Below are 21,673 nucleotides of genomic sequence, written 5' to 3' on the forward strand. Positions count from 1 at the left end.
AGTGACTATTAACTGTGGATTTTGGTCCAAGTTCATGGAAAAACTGGAGAGTTATTTAGTAAGGATACCAGTTCTTGGTAGTTTGGAAATTCTATAATACTGACTGAAAACCCCCCTTAGCTTCTGCTCACATGGGGGGAATTTTACTTTCTTCAAACAGATAAATTCAATCTGATTATTCTATTCAAGAACTTTTCAAGAAATTCTGGAGGGGCACTCATTATTTTGCATTTATTAAGGCTGGGCTTTTATTTCTGAAAAATGAAGATGAAATAATGCATCAGTTTCTGAATGCCTGGACTAGTCTTAGACATTTTGATGTTTAGCCCTGAAGTACACCATGAATATATTCATATTTGACTTCTTTCCAATAGCAAAACATATGTATGTTTTTAATATTGATGAAAACACTGAAAGTGTGTATTTTTTCATAGTATAACTAAATATAGTAATTACAATTACACAGGTTGCCTTTGCATTCAGTGCATTTGCTTCAGTTTGAAAAAAAAGTCTGTGAAAGAAGTATAGGAAGAAAAATGAAGCTGGGAAGATGTATCAACATGTGTTTCTATAAACAAATAAAAGTCTGTAAAGTGGTACCATCCAGGTCTGATGAAGACTTAGCAGGTAAGTGAACCTGTAGTCTTTGAGTAAGGGAAAACTAAAGATCATTTGCTGGGCAGATCCTACCAACCAGTATTCCTACAGGGAGTTTATCTTCATGGCATTTGTTACAGACTAAAACAGTTGCTTAAGACTGTCTTAATCTACATGAAAATACATGAAAATTGAGAAATCTATCAGTGCCAGATTCAGAAAGAGATTAACTCTGAAAATATTCTGTGAGTGTAAGCTGTTTGCCAGCTCTGCCACAAACACTCCCAGCTCTCCCCACAGACTGAGAAACATCTCCAGCATGTGTCCAGGACTGTCACACCTCTGATGTTGGCTGCAGAGGTTTTGGTAGCTCTACACTGTGTCTGAAAGATCTTCCAGCACAAGAAGAAAGTCCCAGGTGCTCCATGCAGCCAGACCATGGGCTTGTGTTGGTGGCTGCAGTCTGCAGAAGTGCAGAAAGGTGTGCAGGAGATCAGCTCTGAAGCAGAGCCAACCTGCACTTTGGTACATCACTAGCAGGAGATGTCTGAAACTCTCTGTGGTGGCCAGCAAGGTTTACTTCTGCAATGGTTTCTTACATTCAGATGACATTAAATTCTTGGAGAAGCCATGAGTGGCACTGAGTACAAACAGAAGCCAGTTGTAGAGTGCCGTGCATCTTCACTGAAAAAAGGCAGTTTTGAACAATATTCCCTTTTTCTTTTTTTAAGAAAGACCTTCTGTTCCCTTGCTGTGAGTTGATCACACACCCACATCAGACATCACAAAGCAATCAGACTAATGCTGCAGAACAGAGTGGCTCAAGAATGGATCCTGGATTTTCAAAAGTTGCTTCATCTCCTGAGACCTGACTTGAGACTCATCACAAAGTCTCCTCAGCACTTCAGAAAATGCATGTAGGATGTGCAACAGGCAAACATTGTTATTGCTATATCCTGGTTACAACTAGAAAGTCTTTGCTAGTTTTTGTCACTTAGTAAAACTTTTAATAAGTGTGTAGATAAAAAATCTAATATTTTGGCCAGAAATGAATATGACTAATTACATTTTTTTATTTGCATTTCCCCTGAGGTATCAGTATTTCCTGCTTCCTTCCCAAACTGTAACATAAAGCTACTTCTACTAGTTATGTAATTTGTTATTAATTTACATAACACACAAATTATGCTTTGGTTTCTCTGGGGGAGAAAGCATCAACATCTTTTCTGACGTAGTGGAAAAACCCTAAACTTTAAAAACTTAAATTTTGAATGTGTTTATAGAAAATCAGCATTAGTGCACAAGTCAGACTAGTTTTCACAAGTTTGGTGAAAATGTTTCAGATGTAATGTTTATTTATCTGTGTTGTGTTTGTGTGACAAGGTTTTGGTAGCTGGGGGGGCTAAAGAGGTGACTTCTGTGAGAAGCTGCTAGAAGCTACCCCTATGTCCAATGGAGCAGCCAGCTCCAAGACAGACCCACTGCTGGCCGTGGCCAAGTCCATCAGTGACACTGGTAGTGCCTCTGAGATAAGGTGTTTAAGAAGGGGAAAATCCCTTCAAAATATTGATGAGGGAAACATCTGGACTGACCCCAAATGCATTTTTTTTCTGCATTCAGTTTGCCTTAGGAGTCCAAAATCAATCCCCCAAGCCAGGGCTCTGCCAAGGAATTGCAGCATTGTGTGTCACACTGTGGTGCCCTCAGCCCTCAACTGGACTGCACTCTTGTGCTTTTTGCACACAGATAAAATTACAGAGGAGGGTTTGCTGGAATCCAGGGGGTCTGACATCTCCTCTGAAAAACCTGCTGATGGCTTTAAGATTACAAAAAGCTTTGGCAGCTCAGTTGTTATTATGAGGAAGAGACTTGCTGGTGTGCAAGGAGGCAATTCCTCCCTTGAGTGACTCAGCTGAGGCAAATTCACCTCAAAAACAGACCTGACCCCAAAATTTCAGTGACCAGAGAAGCTGCTTGTAGGTTTTGGCTTTTCATTGCTAGAACTGCCTAGCTGAGCTAAAAAGCAAGGTCCTAAAGTCAGATGAAAGGAAGCCTTCAACAGAGGTTGCATTTGGTGAACATCTCCAGCCACAACTTAGAAAATCTGAAAGACTGGTGTAACACATGGTTTTGGCTGTTGTCTCTCCACCTACTGTGTGATGTCTGTTTGTTAAGGTCCATTGTTGGGAGAGACCCAAGGACCATCTAGTGCTGAGTTCCCCTCCGTAATGAAAGGTTTGATTTCTTTCAAAGTCCTGTGCTCTTGGAATGAGCCACTGATAGATGTGGGAGATCATAACGCCTTGTAACGCCACTTGAATATTTATATTCCAGTACCTGAAAGTGATGTATCTGGAGTATATATTATATAATTAATGATTCATTTTCAAAGACTTGCTGCTGTGGCCGTGTGTAGGGTTGTGTCTGTGCTCACACAGTGTTCATAGCCATGATCACATGTTGTGCTCTTTGCCATACTACACCATGCAATTACCGTATCATTAGCATGGGAAGGGCAGTGAACTCTTGTGTTCGTAGCATTTGGAAGATTGTTCGCCATTTATTCATTCAAGAACTGGGAGGAGGAAATACATAGGAAGCATGCATTTGTGTCCTGTATTGTCCCAGAATTTCAGGTAATTAAAAAGCCAAGAGTATCTTTCAGCCTATGGGAAGGTTGACTCCTTTCAGGTCTAAGTCCCTGTGGACCTCTTTGGTACAGCACTGGATTGCCTTTCCAGGGGTACTGTAAGTTCTTAGGGTTCTGTTTCGGAAAATCTAGAAGTGCTACTATTTTTAAAAGGTACTACACAAATAATATAAATTTTATATAAATATAGATATGTACTGTTATAATTCATCACTCTGCAACCTTTTAGTTCAGACTGCCAAGTCAAATTACTTTTGTGTGTATCACCTTCCTGCTAAGCTCCATCAGAGGTCCTATGAAAATGCGTTTCACTCTGACAAACCAAACCATCTGTTGCCAAGAAACACAGAGAGCTCTTTTAATAAGTCTTTTCCTATCTTTATGCAGTTTAGACAAGAATGACCTAAATATTTGATTGAAACAGGTCATTAATCAACAGTTGCATTGAAAAGTGGTCTCCATCTTTGGTAAAAGGATTTTATTTCTAGCATTTTTTAATTCCACAGAAGTTAACTCTTACAAATTTCTTGTCTTACAGAAAGCCTTTTAATATGACATTCTGTAAGTAAGCAAAGGGCTTTAGAGTCTTAGTCCAAGGTATAGGCAAAGCCCAAGCCCCTTTCTTTGCCTCCCACTGGCTGCAAATAATTTTCTTTGTTTTAGCAACAGGTCTTATGTGAACACTAATCATAATCCAAGCAAAAACGTGGGTCTACAGTACTCTAATGGTTCCCTGGCAACCACTTGAGTATACTCTTGTACCCAGCAGTGTGTGCAAGGCATGCAACCTGCTCCTCACTCTCTTTTCCTCTCCCTCTTCTGAATCTCAAAGCTCTGTAGGGTAAGAATCAGTGAATTCCTACAGTCACTGTTGCCAGTCATAAACAGCTGTGTGGGGAGTTCCCGTTCTTTGCCCTTCAGGTTATATATAACTACCTGTCATTCAGTTTATCTGAGCCCTTCCACTTAATGGATTTGTAACATCAGACCAGTGAAAGGGCTAACTCACTCTGGCAGGGACCTGTGGATGGATGGATGGATGGATGGATGGATGGATGGATGGATGGATGGATGGATTCTTTGACATTAGTTTGCAGGAAGGTTACTCATGTTTTACTTTAATTGTGATGGGAAATATGTAACAAAGTGTCATGGTTTTCATTGTAGCTCAGAAATACAAAGGTTTTGTGTCTTGTGCTAAATAAGTATACTAAATAATGATTAAAAAAAGATATGGTTTAAAATTACTAATGTTTAAGTAAATATAAATATATGCTCTAAGTTAAAATACAACTGTATTAAATATACTAAATACCAAGGTTTTGTGCCAATCACAGATGGCTGTATCTGAGGACAGCTTGTCTTCTGCTTTCATGTTCTTTCTGCTGGAATTCCTTTTTTCTCCTCTAAAGTGCAACTGTTTTGGTGTTTCATCAGAAGAAGAGGTGGTAAGTATCTATAATAAGTTGGAGTAGCTGATTTAATAGATCTTACTTTGAAAGTTCTTACAAGATAAACTGATCACTCAAAAAGCCATGTCAAAATCTTGCAGTGTTGCTGAAGAAAGCTCAGATTCAGATGCCAGTCCCAGAAAAAGTTAGTATGTAGCATTCTATAAAGGGCAGATGAACAGGTATTTATAATGACAGTATCTACAAATGAACTTCGTCAAACAGTTTTGTCCATGATTCTTCCAACATTTCTGTGAAAAAGAATTATCAACAGAAAAATAATCATGGTTTTGATAGCTGTAGTGTGAAGAAAGCCATTATCATGGAATCATAGGATGATTTGTGTTGGAACAGACCTCAAGGATGTCTCATTCTAACCCCTTAGCCATGGGCAAGGACACCTTTCACTAGGCCAGGTTGCTCAGAGCAACATCCAACCTGGCCTTAAACACTTCCAAGGATGGGGCACCCACAGCTTCTCTCTCTGGGCAAACTGTTCCAATATCTTACCACCCTCACAGTAAAGAATTTCTTTCCAATATCTAATCTAAAGCTACCCTCTTTCAGTTTAAAGCGATTCCCCCTTGTCCTGTCCCTACAGGCCCTTGTAAATAGTCTCTCTCCATCTTTCTTCTAGGCTCCCTTCAGGTGCTGGAAGGCTGCAGTTAGATCACTCCAAGCCTCCTCTTTTCCAGGCTGAACAATCCCAACTCTCCCAGCTTTTTCTCATAGGAGAGGTGCTCCATCCCTCTAACCAAATCGGTGGCCTCCTGTGGACTGGCTCCAACAGGTGGATGTCCTTCTTTTGCTGGGGACCCTAGGGCTGGATGCAGCACTCCAGGTGGGGTCTCACTAGAATGGAGTTTTGTTCTTTGTAAGAACATAGTCACTTGAAGCCTTCCCTTAAAATGTTTAGAACTCCCATACAAAGTTTGAAACTTTCTTTCCACTAGACATTTTTTAATTCTTCGAAATTGATACTGCTTCTAGAAAGTCAGTGGTGTAACTTTGGAGTGAACTCAGGAGCAAATGTACCTTAAGACAACACAGATTTGATGTAATATTCTCTTTGTTAAATGTCTTAGCCTCTAAGGTTGCCTTAGGCTTTTGTTGCTGTTAATAAGTGACGTGGACTTAGGCACTAGATGTCAAAGTTAGGTAAACTAAAAAGTGCTCATACTGCCAGCTCAAATTAAAGGAGTTAAAAATACTCTGCAGTTTGGTTTGGGAAAAAACCAAAAGGAGAAAAAACCAATGAAAAATGTCCTCCGTATCCCTGGGATGCAGAAAAGTGCTTGCACATCCGACATCCTAGTGGCAGCCCCTCTTTCTGCACAGCATTTCTGAAAGGTTAAGCATCTGATAGCGGTGCACATGCTTTACTCAAAGACACAGGACTGCAGCAGAGCTTCTGTGCAGAAAACCAGCCATCAAGTAACCCTTAGTGGTGTTTTTCAGCCTGTCCCCTGTGGAGTTTACAGTCCTTTTTAGTAGCAGTCAAAGATGGCACTCTTGTGATGGAGAAAAAGAAACCATTTCATGAAATAATCTTAATGCACTAATTGTATTTCCCTTGAAAATTACTGCTGGACAATTTTTCCTGCTGCCTCAGAGATTTTGAAGCTATGTCTGGAGCCAGAAAGGAAAGGTGGGAGCTAGGACGTTTCATTGCATCCATCGTGCCATTGCCCACTCCTGCCTTTCCTCTCCTCTTGCTGGTATCCCACTGCCTCTAGCACTGTCCTTTACTGAGTAAGAGGATATATAGTTTCAGAGTGGACTTAAGGGATGTAGAAAACTTGGAGTAAAATTGCACTTTGGTCAGTAACTCTTTCTTGTCCTGTTGCTTCTGGACTGAATCCAGCCTTCACATCAGGAGGTTTTGAGGTAAGGCAAGTCTGTGAGTGTGTGTGAATTGCACAGTTGGAGAGGAGGAAGAAAACATAATTCTGCCAAATTGGGTTTTTGGAAGGGATGGGAGCTGCTAGAATCTGTTGAGTGGTTTGAAACTCGTAATGCTGTCCATGGCTGGTTCCACAGATGAGGGACATGGGTGCAAGCATAAGGTGAAGTGTTGAGTAGAAAATTACTCCTATCTAACACTATCACAAGGTGTTGCAGTCTATACCAAAGATAAAGGCACCAGAAATTTGGATGACGTATCTGTATTTGTTCATACATATCTATATCATATCATATCTGTATATGCATGGAAAAATATCTCTAATTGTTATTGAGAGCAGTGCCGAGATATTTTGACAGAGGCTTTGGGAAAATCCTACTGAAAACATCCTAATTAAGAGTAGGCCTAGTCCCATGATAAGGAGCCTTCAGAAAAGCGCATCACGTGTTACTCTGAACACTGCTCTTTGGCCAGGACACAGAAAGTGAATCAATATTGAACACAAGGCTAGGACATGCCAGAGATCATTTTGTAAATCACACAGTCCTGATATTCTAGCAGCTGCAGTTCTATTTCACCTAGATGTGGCTAGCTGCTGTCAGAAGCCTAATACATCTTGAGCATTTAATGGATTTCTTGGAAATAACTTTAGGACTTTTCTACCATTTGAGCACCATGTGTTTTTCCCTCATATATTTGGACCTCCTTGAGATCTACCTTGAGGAGTGACCAGGCCTGGTATCATGTTTCCACTGGAGATACAGAGACAGGTAAGGTTCCTGAGGGTCAGTTGTTCGATGGCATATGAATGTCACAAATGTTGTTGTATCCTTCCAGCTGTCACATCTGCAGTTCAGTGCTGTAGCGCTTTCCATGCAGGGTCAGTTATCTGCGTTGGCAGTGCACTGAGCAGAGATGAACCCTCTAGCAGAATACTCTAGAGGTAGTTTTTTCCTCAAAATTTCTCCTGTGGGACTTTCCACAGCTGGAAAGTCTTTTTTGGTGCATGACTGTAATTGCTTTGCTTACAGAACAAAACAGAATGGAAAAAAGGCACGAAAAAAATTCTCGCTCCTTTTCCCACAGCTAGCATAAAATGTACTGTCTGGCCTTGAACCAAGGGCCAAGAAATAACCCATTACTATGTAACATGTTCAGCTGGGGAAAGTGCTTTGACATTTAAAAGAGATGTTTTAAAATCATCCCCTACACAACTCTGTAGGGGAGCAGCAAAAGCTGGGCTCCTCGCCAGGGGAAGGCAAGCTGGGAGATGAGGGCAGCAATACCGCCAAGCCAGGAAGGGGCAGGCAGGGCCAGGCATTGCCACCATGGCAGAACTTGGTCCCACAGCGCCAGAAGTAGCCAAGAGCCCTGACAAATCCTTTCCAAACTCCTGTACTAGATTTTTAAGCATCCAGATAGATCCCCAGGCTACATGTTGAGTAGTCTGTTATTAGATCTTTTGTTGAGCTTCACGTGGTGGTAATCAATAAATGCATTCGCTGTCAGTAAAAATCCTCAGGCAGAAATTGCCTGCCACTGGGGTCTGTAATGCATTTCTCCACCAGGAGAAACATGAGGATATTGCAAGCATTTTATTTTCTTCTTCTCACGTCCGACTTCACATTTTTTTAACTGGGAAGATGGATCTGAGCAGCAAGTTCTCACTGAGGTCAATGTTAGAAAGCTTATTCTTGGTGTAAAATGCACAAAAGAAACTCTAGCAATGATTGATACTGTCAATGTTGTTATTCATAACATTAATCCAAAGTTGATATAATTAAGCTGCTTCTAGAAAACACAGTGTTCAGCCAGTTGTTGCTGTCTTCTTGTTGGTTTCTTTTTCTTAGGAGAGTGGAGTGTTGATATTTATGAAATGTTTCGAAAGAGTGGCTTTTGCTCTGGCTTGTCTGACTTCTTCCGAGACTGCTTTAGGGATAGCTTATGTCACTGGTTTGTCTGCATTGATCATTCTGAGGTGCTTAATTTGGTCAACAGTTGACCTGTCCTTTGTTTATCGTGTTATTTTAAGTGACTGCTTTCATGATGTGGAACTGATGTTTGTTTCCTTTCTGTGGGCCATCACTGTAGACTGTTAATTGCAGCAATTCTAATCAATTAATTGTTACATGTAAACATACATGTATACATGCACATGTGGTTTAATAATTGGATAAAAATATAACAACAAAGAGGGCCAAGATTCTAGATACAAACACTGAGAAAAAAAAATCAATGAGTTAATTTAATCAATGCCGTATTATAATTAAAAGTTGAGTAGTCTTAGTGTTTAATAGTACCTGGTGTTGATTCTTAGACAAACACTTTTTCAATAAAAAAATCATTATGTAAGAATTAGTGGTATTAAGATAAGTATCTTCAAAGCAATAAAAAAGGTACTGCGATTACTGTGTAATTCTGAAGGAAATTAGCAGTACCTGTAAAATATGTCTGGCCTCCAAAGGCTCTCTCTTTTTTCTCTTGAAAATCATACACACATGTTCAGATATTATTAGCAATACTACCATGCCAACACAAGTCATTTTACTGCCCTGGCTACATTCCTCTCCCATGTGAGATCAGGCAGCTGAGCCCACAAGGAGAAATCTGAGTCTGGGCAGCCTCTCATGCTAGCCCAAGAAGCCTTTGAGGTGACGTACAGGGACACCCACACTTGTGTAACCATGGCTGCCCAGTGCCATCCAGCCCTGCAAACTGCAGCACTGCACTGAGGTGGAGATTACAGGTCACCTTATCCCTCTCGTCCTCACAGAGCCAGCGCTGCAGCTGGGGGGTTACAAGGTTTCCTGAGTGGAGTGGTATTGACTCAGCACAGGACAATTTCTGCTTAGGTTTTGCCCTAATTATTATCCACATTTTCTGAGGGGGCAGCCTGACACTTCACAGGAGGAGGAAGCAGGCAAAATTCTTCAGTCTGAAAGTGGATGGTATGTCAGAAGGCACTTTTGCTGTAGACACAATTTGCTTCCACTTTGCCACAGTCTGGGAAAGTGCTTATTCAACCAGTTGAGGTTGGCTTCCCTCGGGAGCTGCTGCCACTCCAACATTCTAACAGGTAGGCAGTAATTAATCATGTGAAAGCAAGATAAAACAACAGGAAAAATGTTGGCCCTTTCATAACCTTCAGAATATTTTATGAATATCACTGCATGAACCACAGAAACGGCATTCACTGAAGGACAAGTCCCCGTAGGTGCTTTGCACAAGTCACTAATTTATATTGTGTCTTTTGTTCTTATACATATCTCCAGCTGCATCCAGGATTTCTATATGCTCAAGTCACTGCTGTGATACTCTGATGCTGATTCTCTTGTATTAAGGCTTTTGTTGGAGGCACAAGAATGTGAGGGTCTGCTTCCATGGCTCATCTAGGACAGGGCTTGGTCCGACTACCAGTGATGTTAAGAAAAGACTGAATTAAACCTCTGGGATTCCTCTTTTGTCCAGGATTACTTTACAAATGAGCCTGACTCTCTGACCCCTTCATGAAAATGAAAGAGTAGAAAAGTGTTTCAGGTTAATCTTTAAAGTAAAGTCATTTTTCTCCTAGAAAAAATATCATGTTTTATTTAAATACCCTAAATTCTCACTTAAAAAGCTAACAATCAAATAAAACCACCAGCATCCACAGATCATATAAGGCAAAATAAACTTCTGGACATATAAATTAATCTATTAGCTTTGAAAAGGTGTTCTAGGGAGAATGGATTAACTCTAAATCATATGACCTTATTTAATCATGGAAGCATCACACCACTTTTTTTTTTGTTTCAATTACACTGCTTCTTTATTATAGTTATCTTCTGCAAAAATAAGTTGTTAACAAGGCCATTCCCCTGAATGAGCAACCATTGAAATGAGGATATTACTGCTGCTCATTCTTACCATAAGATGTGGATCATAGCAAGACAGGAAAGGATTTGAAGAAGCAGATCCTTTGAAACATCCTGGTACCTTCACTGGGTATCTTGGGTTTGCAGTGTCTGAGCTTGAGCATTGCTTTATTTCCTTGTACAAGTCAGAGATGCTAATCCACGTCTGAAAGCAGTGCATGGGTCTTGGAGAGTGTAAATGAAGGCCCTAAGCTTGGGGGTGTGTGACAGTCCTTTTGGGGGCCCAAGATGGCACAGCAGCTGGGTATCCCAATGTTGATGCGTGTGAGGTGGCAAGCCAACAGTCTGGAGCAGGACACAAACAAGATGTTCCAGCACACTTCAAACTGGTGGTGGAGCAGTCAGATGCTTGTCATCTTTTGCCAGGTAATGTCAGAGCCAGAACCCTTCTCTTCAGCCCTTGGCATAGACAGAGGTGCAACAATGCCCAGGCTCCTTCTAGAGCACTCCAACCAATTATGAATGACTAATATCAGATCAGGAGGGGAGATGAATTTTGCTCTCAAATGCCAAAGTTTCAGAAAATTTGAAGTGGAAAAAAAATGGAGTATAAATTTCAAACGTGGACCAAAGTCTTCATAAAGCATGTTTCAGTTCTAAGTCACAAAACTGAAGAATTTATTACTCTGCCCAAAACACCATTTTCTGCTGACATTAAAAAAATGATGACTTCTGCAACAGACTCTGGGGAAGCTGGTGGGCATAGTTTATTGCTTCCTTCATGAATACTGCCAGTGTACATTAGCACTTGGCCAGGGGCTGTGCATGCTCTTCACATCCACACAGATCCCACGAAGCACAGGAAGAATTGAGAGCAAAGAGTTCACAGAAGGAAAAAAAATGCCAGTGAATCCATTATAGCCAAGAGTATAGTAAAAATCGATTAGCAAAAGTGGTTCCTTTGTAAACCCTCAGAATAATGATGACTTTCACGTTTGTGAGAGTTTTATTGGTAAACTTTTTATTTGTAAGTGTGTTTACTGGTTGCAAGAAGTAGTCTTAAGTTAATTTTTAGTTGGCTGAAAAGAAATGGTAATATTTGACAGTAAATAACAAGATATTTGAAGTAACTGATAAGGGAGACAATGAACTGATCCAAGGAGGCATTGCTTCTGTTGAGGCACCATCTTTATAGTAGCACCACTCAGCCATGAATGTTCTTAGAATTAGTTCTTCTTCTTCTGGTAAAGCTGTGCTTACTGAAATTTTTCATTTTTTCACTCTAAGTGGGTTCTGTGATAATAAGGATGGTGGTTTCATGCTGCACTGAGCATACACTGCTTTGCCTGGTGAGAATTTGACCTTAAATCATTTCACTCTTGATGCAGTTGGAGAAGCAGGAGGGAGAAATGTCTGTAAATGTGATTCTGACTTTTACATCTCTCTTTTTAGTTACCTCTTCAGATGCTAAGTATTATGATTCACTGTGTCAGACTGGGTTTGTTGCTTCATAGCTGTAAGATCGGCAGGGGAGTTTCACCCTATGGTTCATTAACAGATACGCTCTAAGATTGAGATTTGTAGGAAATCTGTTGGGACCAAATAGGAAAATATGTGCACACACCGAAACGACATAATCTTAAACATTGTCTGCCTCCTTGATCTCTATGGAATTTGCCAGTCTGGGTACTTGACAAAAATGGGAAGTAGATGTCATTTGGATCCCAGTTTGTAGTGAAGATATGTTTGCAAGGTACTTGCCAATGGAGATAACTGTTTGACAGTTCTGAAGAATTCCTAAAAGACACTCTGAGTAGCAAATGAAAACTATTTGTTAGAAAAAGTTGGTGGTATTTTGGGTTTTAACCTTTCCTAAGCTAGAAATTCAAGTATATGTGCTATATTTTATTTTGAACTGCCAATTTGCACTCGTAAATTCTTATGCATTACATTTCTCCCTCTGTCACAGAGGAAGCCTTTTTATGCTGCTACGTCTTATTCTCATTTAGAAGTGTGATATTTTGAAAATCTCATTTTAGAAGGTCAGTGTGGGGACCAGAATAATAAAGACAGATGTATTTTCCTCATATTTTCTGGACACAGAAATACTTTCGAGGACACACCTTGTTCAGCTGCAAGGACTTTCATTCAATAAATGAAAATGGACTTCCTCATCCAAGCCATCTACCACATTTCATTTTCCCGCCATACTCACCTGCCACTCACCCCTGGCATAGATGCTCCATGTACCAACAAATCTTCTTACATGTTTGTTGTTGGTTTTGGTTTGGTTTTGGTTCTTTGGGTTTTGTTTTTTTTTGTTTTGGTGTTGTAGGGAGGGTGTGAAGGAATGAAGGGGAGTGGGTTTGGGTTGCTTGGGGTTTTTTTCCCCTCCTTTAAATGCTGACTACATTCCAGTTTGGTTGTTACAACAATTTGTTTTAAACTGACCCACATTCAATGTAATGGATAGTGAAATAAACATCTTTTAGAGACCACACTATGAAGTGAAGTGGACAGCAAGGACTCCACCAAGGGAAAAACTTCTGGGAGTCCCTGCAGCAGCTTCCCAAGGGATATTGGATATGAGATGTAGCTTTGGAGGAAAATCTGCAAACCCTTGAAAGAATGAAGGTCCTCTAGAAAGCTGAGTAGGTGTTACACACTGCATGCTGCTACACTACCTACAGTGCTCGCAAAAGGAAAGGCAGCAGAATCTCAGCCAGAGTGAGCAAGGAGTGTGTGGCTGTGGAAAATATTTATCACTGAAAGGGTTACTAATGTGCACTGAATATGAGAACAAATATAACAGAAAGGATTGTGATGTTTTGATGTAGACTAACTATTGAATAAAAAATGCTATGCAACAAGAAATGCATATATTATTTAGCAAAACTGTTCTTTGGTAATTGAATAGCGACTCACCTCACAGAAAGAGCAGTTTCCTCTGTGAAGTCTCACAAAGACCAGCATACAAAAGATGCAATCAAGAAACACAATGCACTGTAAGCTGAAGCCTAAGTATGAAGGAGAAAAAAGGTGTTATTTCTGATTATATAGAAAATATATTCCCTATTAACAGCCTAAAACCTCTTTCAAATGAAGGGTTAGGTTATTCAGTCACATGCAAGAATAAATCACCCACCAGCACACATTTTCTGAGTTAACTGTGAAGCAGGCAAAGTAAAATTGCTTTGAATACTAAGATAGAGTAGCACGCAATCCATCTGCTGAAACAAACAGATTAATTGATATGGTCTTTTGCCTCCAGGAGCCAGTATTGGCATCAGGCAAGACATGATGTTGAGCACATTTGCTCTCGTGCAACTGGCTGTGCCTGGAACAGTGGTGGCAGACCTAAGGACAGATAACTAGACAGAAATTGGTTCATTGCATAAATGGATTTGCTGCTTAGCCTCCACTCTTTGGATCAAAGTCTGGAAAGAGCCTTGTTAATGTTGTGATAAGTAGAGAGCAGCTGGTGTTGATGAACCTTGCATACCACATGAGTAAATTGGAGCATAGTAGTAAGGAAAATTCATGTACATTGACAAAGTAGCATGTGCCTGTCAGACTGATTTCTGAAGACTTCTGACAGACTTACCAATTATTTGGAGTGTGGGAATGTATGAACACATCGTTCCTAAAATGCAATGACTCTTTTCAGTGAGGTCCAGCATCTGTTTTCCATGTCAAAAGGTTCAGCAAGTTTCTGCCATAGAAAGTATGAAGCATTAATTGAGAGGTGATCCTTCGATGTAAACCCACTGCGCAAGGTCAGGAAGTTGTGGCTGATGTCAACATGAATTGGGACCTTTGATGGATGACTGGATCAGCAGTACCCAAGGCTATCTCATAGTGTGAGAAATGCAACTGATTGCTCCTGTCTGAGCCATGGCTCTTAGGAGTTTTGTGGACTAAAGAGTTGTAAAGGGTAGGTGTAACCATATAAACAATGGTGATTCTAATAAAAGTCATTATTATAAACCCTCACTGTTTTGTTAGATTGGCATTTCTTTGGAGAGAAGTGAAGGAAAGGGGTTTTTTTAAGAGAAATAACAAACTGGAAAGAAAGGGATGAGTATGGTCAGCACATGCAGGGTAAGAGAAGGACATAAGCAAGATTTATACGTTGGTAGGAAATGTTCTGTGGAAAGGATTAAACCACCCAGACTGAGTTAAAGGTGGATTATTGACACTGAAGAGAGCACCTGGACGTGTGTGTGTGTAAGGAATGGGATTTCATCCACAGAGATGAAATCTAATGCAGTGGATGAAAGAAAGACAGTGAAAAGATTTGAAGAGGGGCTTGAGATTTTTAGGACAGCTGAAAAGGTATTTAGTTTGGTTTAGGCAAATAGGTTTAAACAAGGACAATTTCAAATAAATCCTTCTTTGAAATAAAAAACCCAAAAAAGCTATTTTTTTTCAGAATAGTCTCATCCTTTTTTGATTGGAGTAAAAGGTATTGAATGAATTTTGGTGATGAGCAGCTCTCCTGGTACTTTTCCTGATATATTCCAGACTAAGGAAAGCCTTTGAAGGTTTATCATCCCAGTTGTGTTCTGTATTTTAATTTTGATATGTTCAAAGAAATTTCAATAAGATAGGAGGCTGGCTGGTGGTAGCTAACTACATCATAAGTTTATTTGACAATGTTAATTAATGACAATATTAATAGCATAATACTTTAAAAGAAAATATTTTGTAAAACAAAATGTCAATGTAAATTGCCTTATTTGCCCTATTAAATTATACATAAAAGTTGAATGTTAAAAACTTTAAAGATATTTTTACATTTATTTTCCTGTCTACTGAAGGATTGGCTTAAATATATTTTTCAATTTGTTTTCCTGAGGACAAGAGTCCTAATTAAATGCTAGAACTGCAGCCAATTCTACACATGCCTGTGATGAATTAGGCTCACTCTGAATCACCAGTTTTCTTTTTATTTCCTCCATGCATCTTTTCAAGTTCATGTTCTCCCATTTAGCCAGTTGTAAGCAAGATTAGAATTTATGTTTTGTGCTTTACTTTTAATTTTATTTTATGATATTGCAATTGATAAATATATGTCAAAATGTCCATCTTTGGCTTTGTTGTAAGACTAAAAATTTGACCTTAATTTGACATTAAACCTCCCATATGAAAGTATGGCCACAGAGAGAAGCTGGAGGAAAAGCAGCAGCCAGAATATTCATCAACAAATTAACTCAAGTGTATCAAAATTCTGCAAGATTTGAAACAGCACAAAAACTTTGGAGTGCATGCCACATCTGCAGGGCTGCGTTTGTGTTGATTAGAAAGATGGCCTTATACATAAAAAGAATGGCTGGCACTAAATCTGGGTGTTTGCAATAATTATAATAAAGCAGATGTTTTAATTTTTAATGTTGTACTGAAGGATTTATGAGTTTCTTGCCATTCAGTAGCTGGACTTAGTCCTTTGAATAAATTGCTTTTTGTTCTTTCTGGTGGTGCTTGATTTCCAGCAGTGGCATTTAGCTTTGTGTTTAAACCTCTCCTTTTCCCATCTGTTACTTTCTGAAATGTTAGTTTAATTTTTAGTCTAGGCTAAGGCTGCTCTGAGTTTCAAATGAGTTAACGAGAGCAAACACAGAGCAGTTCTCCAGAACCTGTTAAATATCTGGATAGATGTTTATATCTTTGATTAAGATATAAACAATCTATGATTTGTTTCTGCTTAGTTATTACTCAGAAAAGTTGTTTTATGCTGACCTTGGACGCTATGAATGGAATGAATTATTTAAACTGAAAATACTCAAAATATATCCATCTTGAAGGAGATACCGTGTTGACCCTTAGTTGTGCTCATAGCACAGACTTGATTAGGTTCCAAATTAGTATAATTTCATGCTGATGAATTAAAAAAATATATTCTTTCTGGCTGATTCATTTCCTTTTATATAACATTTTCCATTTCACTGTTTACATACTTCCCCATGGAAGGTGAAGAAATTTATTTGGCAGCATTATAACTCTTGCTTCTCTGAAAAGAAAGTGCATTCTTGAGGAACGTAACAGTATAGTTATCTTGAAATACGTGGAATATGGGACTTAGCTTTAATTAATGGTGGCAATTCAGTTTTAAATTTAATTATTAGCAGACAGGTGAAAGTCACGACTTTTCTTTCCACAAAACCAATGATTTACTGAAATTAAAGCATCCCATTAGCATCTGCTTTTGAGTTTTTTTTACTGGATGTGGGAAGAACTTAACTTTTGCATGGGTTGTGTGGCTTACCCAATTTATGAATAATGAAGTACAAAAGAATGAGATTCTGCTGCATGCAAAAGCAATGCAGTGTCTTGTGAAATAGAAAATAAAGTGTACTTCTGTGCTCATGGAAGGACTCTGGGCAGTTATTTTTCTTTCCAGCTGTTTTGTTTCAGGCTCCTTAAGCAAGGCACCAGGACAAGGATACGTAAGAACTTATCAAATGGGGTGTCAAAGTAGTAAAACACTGAAATGGAGGATTCTTGAAGAGAGGGTGAGTTTTTGTTAGTAGATATCAGCACAAGAATTGACTTCTAGCCTACATTACAACTTTGCAGTCTCACTGGCATGCACAGTTTCTACCTTGCAACCAGAGCCACTGTATCTTTCCAGTCTGGGTGGCATGGGCTAACCAACCCTAAGAAGTTTCAGCCTTCACTCACCACTCTCTCCCAAGTGTAAGTCTCACAGTCTTAAGAACTGCCATGTGAAACAAAGCAAAAAACGTGGAGAAAGATGACAAGTGACTATGTACAATTTCATTTTAAATCTAAACAGGGTGTACCACATTTCCAGATAAAAAGCAATAAAGGCCAGAAATAAAAAGTTAGTATTATTTTGGGCTTGATCATACAAGAAAAAAAACTACAGATGGGTTATAGTGGATACCAACTATTTGAATATCTTGTATTTTGTTAGTTCAAGCAGTAATCCTAATTAAGTATACATTTTCTCACCTGAATGCCTAATAGTTTTAATGTCTCGATGACTAGAGGACTATTCCTTCCTCTTGGTAACAAAACCTTATGCATCATTTATGGAAGAAAAGAGAATAATTAATTGCATGATTATATAGCTTTTATCACTACATAACTTGTATCAGATATGCTGAAAACTCATTAATAGAGTGGAACAAAATTTTTCTTTGAATTTTTTATTCAGCCTGATAAATGTATAATTGATGGAGATAAACAAAGATGTTACAGATGAAATCTGAAGCACCTTGAAATGAATGGGCTCTCAAAGACACTCTTACAACCAGCAGAGACATGTGAAGATAACAAAAATAATTTTTCTCTTCTGTTTCCTTGCAAGCTCAGTGTTGAGTGCAGCTCAGCTGAATTTAGGAAATTGATCCAGGAAGTGTGTTAAATTTTAAAATAATTTAATTATCATTTAAGGATATAGTGGGTTTTGTTTGTACAGTGGTATGCAGCAATTCACAAGCATTTAGAAATTAAAATATAAGATTGTGTCAGACTGAAATATGTGGGAAATTCCTTTGTGATACTATCAAAAATTTTAAGCAAAGCAGCACTGATTTCTGCACTTGTTTGTGTCTCTGTGGTGTAGTCCCTTTTTCCTGTGGTGCTGTGATTCTGCAGGAGAATAAGAAACGATTGATAAAAACAACAATTTCAAATCTAGCTTTTCCTTTTACTATTTTGCTTGGGAAGTTGTAAATACTCAAGATTAGTACGTGACTCAAGTGCTAATCTACAGCATCTATAGGTGGGCAACTGTTATGGATATGTTTGATTTAAAAATTTAGTACTACTTTTGAGATTTTCATATTGTGTCTTTCCCTTTGCTGAGTCACAGTGAGCTAAATTCATTATTCATTTATCAACTAGAGAGGCTTGAAGATATTTTCCTTGCAAGGATGATGAAAAAAAAGGAAGCTATGCTTTCTACAATTAGAGTTACCAGTTGTATTTGCTCATGAAAATTGGAGTTCAATGTTCACCAGAAAAATCTCAAGTGGTTGGAAACAAAGTGCGAAGCAGTCACATTTAATTTTTATAAAGTGGACACATTCCCATTAAATCAGTCTTAATCTGTTCTTTTACTTGTACATGAATAAAATAACTGAACAAAACTGTTTCTCATTTGGTCCCAACCTGTAGCAATTCCTTTAAACCCAGACCACTTTTTCACTTAGTCCAACTCTATGGAAAAATAACATTTATAATTAAAAATGTTACTATAGGGTGAAACATACAGTGGTTGGTTTGTTGTTTTAAGAAGAAAGGGAAGTTTCATTCTATTTTCTGGGAGGCTAAAAACCCCAGACTTTATCTTAGACTTTGCTGTTGCAGTTCAGAGAACTCTGCTGAGCCAAAATTCATGGCTGTAATTTAGTTTCAGGCTTATGATCTATAAAAACAAATTCGAATAATTTCCTCTGAAATACAGCTGTTCAGAACATGCCAAATATTGAGTTATGTTTATCAGTGTCATGCTCTGTATCTAGGTTACTGTTCCCATGAAGCAGGCAAGACATAACTAAATTCCCACAACATAGAAATATTTGGTACTCTGACAAATTCTCTCTTAGAATGTTGTTGTGTGGGTTAAATACTGACGAGTTTACCTTCTTTTGTACCTCATCAGCATCTCTTATCAGGCTCCTGAGAAATAATATAACTAATCTGGAAGGAGAAGGAGATCTGCTAATTACTTGCTACTGCGAAGGAATGAATTATTTCAATATTAGGCATATTTTAAACATTTTTCCAAATAGAATAATTTGTATTTGAGTAGTAGAGGAGAGCAGGTTACCACTAGAGGCCTGACTGTGCTAGGCACGGAAAAAAACCTAAAGAAAACTGGGCTTCAAAAAATGACTTATGCTTGAAATCTACAACAGCTGACAGTGCATGATGTGCTTGAGGGAGAGAGGATGGAAAAAAGAGGAAAATTATATAAGTAAAAGTGTTATCAGATCAGCCATCCTGACAGCCACCAGCATGCTTGTAGCATAACTGTGGCTAATTGCTTTGTTAGCTTCTAGACAAAGAAAAAATTTAAATAGGGAGTTAAAGGGGAAGAATGGCATAGCTGTGTCTGCGGCCTTCCTAAAGTGAGAAGTAGCATTGGGAAAGGCATGCAAATGCTTCTACTGAAGTGTAACAGGAGATGTTGGAGATGGGATCGTGCTCAGAGGCAGTAGTCAGAAGCCCAGCACCAAATGAGGAATGTGGGGTTGGGTGAGAAGAAGATCAGAAAGGTTTTGTGAAGGTAAAAGAGATTATATTTGAAGTAATACAGGGAGATATTTGGACACAGGGTTAAAGGGCTGGAATGAGACAGCAGAAAACTGCAGGTAAGGTGTTGTCCTTTCCTCTCCTTGTGAGCTGCACTGTGTTGGACTGAGAGGGTGACAGAGTCACAGGATGCTTGGAAACCAGGGAAAGCATTGTGCTTAGCGGTTCCCTTCTGCTGTCCGCACCTTACGTGGCAGGGTATGCCACGTCTGGAGAATCCATTTTAGGAAACCCCTAAACAGACCAGTGAGGCAAGACACCTCCAGCTTAAGGTGCAAGGAGCCGTGCATGAGCTTCACTACAGACAGAGCTCCCCTTCAGGAGCCACTTTGGCTCCATTAACAGTGGCCTGTGCTTCCTGCTGGAAGACACCCTGACTGTGTGCAGCTGTACACCTGTACAGACAAATGGCTGCACTCCAGGAGCTCTGCCCGCTGACCTTGGAAGGATGTTGCTTTCGTCTGCGTAGACAGGCTGACGGAAACCAGGCGAGGTCTGTGCTGTTGCAGGAGGCCTGAGCGCAGGAGCTGAGGACTGACAGCTCACCCTCGCTGGTACTTACAGGCCAGGCGAGGAGGCCTGAGCGCAGGAGCTGAGGACTGACACACAGCTCACCCTCGCTGGTACTTACAGGCCAGGCACGGTGCCAAGGTCCCCACAGACACAACTCCATCTTAAGCCCTCAGAATTTGTGGGTTTTAGCTGCCCATTCATGTCACGCTGTGAGGAAGATGGTGACTGTCCTGTTAGCTCCCTGTTAGGCCTAGCACCAGGTGCTCTCTTTGCCCTTAGCTGCGTGGCAGCACTTTACAAAACTCCACTTCTCCCAAATGCACATGCTTTCTGCCCACTTCCAGCCCTGTACTTTGTAAATGGTTGCTGGAAGAAAACATTTTCCAATATTGCACGAATGGCTGCATGTCAGCCATTTATCCTCATTTTACACTACCACTCTCCCTAGCAGCTCTGTCTGCTATGTGCGGTCAGAGGGTTGCAGCGGGGATGGTGAGCTTGGCAAGGCTGGAAACGAGCTTTGGAAGAACAGACACTTGATAGTTTTTTCTTCCTTTTCATTAGAATAATAAGCTTTTTTTCAAGGTGTACACTAGTAGATGTTTTTCTCTCTTTTTATTACTGTGTTTTTAGGCAATGGGATGAATTTCCTGACCTACTAAGTCAGCCATTTTTTTCAAAAGTTTTCCTTCCTTTCAGCAAGGTAATAGATGATCAAGTGGAAGGTCAAACTTCCTTGATGAAGACACAACTCAGATTTTAAAACAAATTATTAAAGAGTATTATTATTAAATAAAAATATTGTACAAACGTGAAAGATCCAATAAAATATGCTCAAACTATTATACAAATATGCATTCTAGTTTCATCAATTACAAAAATCTGGAAATCTTAAAAGTGAAATCTTACAAATGAACACAGTATGTTTACATTACTTTCTCACAAAACCACTTTATATATGGTTTATTACACTACTAATCCTTATGTGTGCTTACTCTCCCTACTTAATAAATATAGCATTAGCTGTTCTTCAGAGGCAATTATCTTTAATAAGCAGGTCAATTATCTTTCTTTCATAAGCAGAATAATTATCTTTGCTATTATTAATTTGATCAGAAAGACAAAATTTACATGCTAATATAATTCTTTTGATCTTAAATTATTTGCAATTCTGTAGTTAAAAAATTTAAACGGTGAAGTCCTCAAGGCAACTGATATGTGTTCAGTACAAAATATTGATGATCATTTTCCTTGGAGCTTGAGTGGGTGTAATAACACCAGGAAATGTTTTATAAACTCTCCCATGACTATTCATGTCTTGATCCCAAATGAATAGGTTGCTCATCCTCTTTCTAATAATAATGTAAGGATTATTTTTACTACTATTATTACTACTATTATTATGGATATAGAAGAAGAA

General features: G+C 39.2%; 1 long non-coding RNA gene across 3 annotated transcripts in view; it reads right to left on the reverse strand.

The window, feature by feature from the left end:
* LOC108447309 overlaps positions 1–20,263 on the reverse strand; it is a 51,170-nt gene extending 30,907 nt beyond the window's left edge. For all 3 annotated transcript variants that reach the window (XR_001862798.1, XR_001862799.1, XR_001862797.1), the window contains exons 1-3: positions 17,431–20,263; positions 14,060–14,167; positions 13,381–13,472 (exon numbers count right to left, since the gene is read on the reverse strand). This is a non-coding gene — a long non-coding RNA (uncharacterized LOC108447309). The remainder of the gene's footprint in view (positions 1–13,380; positions 13,473–14,059; positions 14,168–17,430) is intronic.
* Positions 20,264–21,673: the final 1,410 nt, after the last annotated feature.

This window comes from Corvus brachyrhynchos, unplaced genomic scaffold (genome assembly GCF_000691975.1).
Source record: "Corvus brachyrhynchos isolate BGI_N302 unplaced genomic scaffold, ASM69197v1 scaffold175, whole genome shotgun sequence".
NCBI lineage: Eukaryota > Metazoa > Chordata > Aves > Passeriformes > Corvidae > Corvus > Corvus brachyrhynchos.